Source organism: Chaetodon trifascialis, chromosome 10, assembly GCF_039877785.1.
Source record: "Chaetodon trifascialis isolate fChaTrf1 chromosome 10, fChaTrf1.hap1, whole genome shotgun sequence".
Classification (NCBI taxonomy): Eukaryota; Metazoa; Chordata; class Actinopteri; order Chaetodontiformes; family Chaetodontidae; genus Chaetodon; species Chaetodon trifascialis.
Genome location: NC_092065.1, coordinates 24,687,654 through 24,689,863, shown reverse-complemented (window position 1 = coordinate 24,689,863; position 2,210 = coordinate 24,687,654).

Genomic DNA, 2,210 nt, shown 5'->3' with positions numbered 1-2,210 from the left:
AGGCACGCACACACACACACACACACAGAGAGAGAGAGAGAGACCTCTATGGCCGGAGGGGCACTAGCAGAGCTGGCTGCTGTTTGCATGCCTGTTATATGCTTCACCTGCTCTGCTCACTCCAGAGATGAACCAGGACACCTCAGCACGCACGTACACACGCGTACACACACACGCACACACACACACACACACACACACACACACACACACACACACACACACACACACACACACACACACACACACTTTTACTTCTCCCTTGTGAGGACCCTCATTCACCTAATGCATCTTCTAGACCCTACCTAAACCACTGTCGCCAAGTGCTTGCTCATGGGGGAATTGTTGGTTTCTTTGTAGATAAAAGTGCTTGGTCTGTACCAGCTCTATATGGAAAGTGTCCTGAGACAACTTCTGTTGTGATTTGGCGCTATACAAATAAAACTGAATTGAATTGAATTGAATTGAATTGAATTGAATTGAATTAACCCTGCCTAATGCTGAGTTAACCCTGAAAACCAGGTCTTAACCCTCAAACAGGCCTTTGAAGTGAACGCACACATGCACACACACACACACACACACACACACACACACACACACACACACACACACACTTTTACTTCTCCCTTGTGAGGACCCTCATTCACCTAATGGATCTTCTAGTGCCTTACCTAACCCTAACCCTGCCTAATGCTGAGTTAACCCTGAAAACCAGATCTTAACCCTCAAACAGCCCTTTGAAGTGAACGCACACATGCACACACACACACACACACACACACACACACACACACACACACACACACTTTTACTTCTCCCTTGTGAGGACCCTCATTCACCTAATGGATCTTCTAGTGCCTTACCTAACCCTAACCCTGCCTAATGCTGAGTTAACCCTGAAAACCAGAACTTAACCCTCAAACAGCCCTTTGAAGTGAACGCACACATGCACACACACTTTTACCTACACACTGTTTTCCTTGATGCCTCTTTCTTCTCTCAGTCTGTTATTTTTAAACTTTGATTTTTATTTGACCTCGGGTGGCTTCTTGAGATGTTCTTATAATAGCTCTAACACCTATGACTCTGCCCAAGCTGCAGTGGTTTTGGCTTTGTAAGTGACTGCAGACTACCATCGCTGTCAGAACTGTTTCATAACTGAGTGTGTGCTATCTACTGTATCTCGTCCCTGAAGTCTTCTGCTTTTGCACTGGAGTCTATTTTGAGTAGAGGCCATCCCTCTCTTCCACCCACACCACTCACCACTTGTTACATTATTCAGCAGACACTCACCAGGCAGCAAGCGGGTACCAGCATGGAAGCCTGCCCAAATGCTCTTTTTGTTGACCACACCTGGTGGCATCAAGTGCATAAATACACCTGTTACACAAGTGCATTATGCATGGAAACATGGATAGGTTCATTATGTGCAGATGTTTATTTAAGCAGGAGATGTTTAAGAAACGTGGTTGCACAGGAAGGCATGTACATTGCATGCAAGCAAAGCAAGCAGCAGTGCTGTATGACTGTACTTGGACACCGTTAACATGCTCACATAGACAATGCTGACATGTTGATGCTCAGCAGGTAAAATGTTGATCATGTCCACCTGTTAAGTGTATCTTAGTTTAGCATGTTATCAGGCACAGCTGTGTTTATTACTTTTTGGAAACTGTTTCCTTCATCTCCTGTGCTACTTTGGGCATATCTGCATGTTTGTCTTTTCTGTATTTGGTTGTTTTTTTCACTTTGCAGTATTTTTCTATATACTGCACATGTTGATAAATTGGTGAAGATGTTTGCTTGATTTGCGGTGTCCATGCATTGAGCTCTCAGAGCCAACGCATCAGAGGGTCCATGTCTGTACATGCCTACAAATTCAGGTCTTGCCAGAGCACGGGGATCAATATTTCACCACACAGACGATTGATCATGCATTCAAGCAGATTACCATTAAGATGTTCTTTGATCTCGGCCTAATTACTCTCCGATAATGTGCGCTATCATTTCTGACACTGGCGGTGGCAGTGGCTGTCCTCCACTGTCGCTCCTCTTCCGTCTCAGTGCGAGAGGATCAAAATCTGAGATGCTCTGAAATCACTTCAATTGCCTCATTTTGCCTCCTCTGATGTGTATCTTGTGGTCTTTTTTATCATCGCATGGCTGATTGCCACCTAATATACCCTGTCACCTTTTTTTTCTGACAA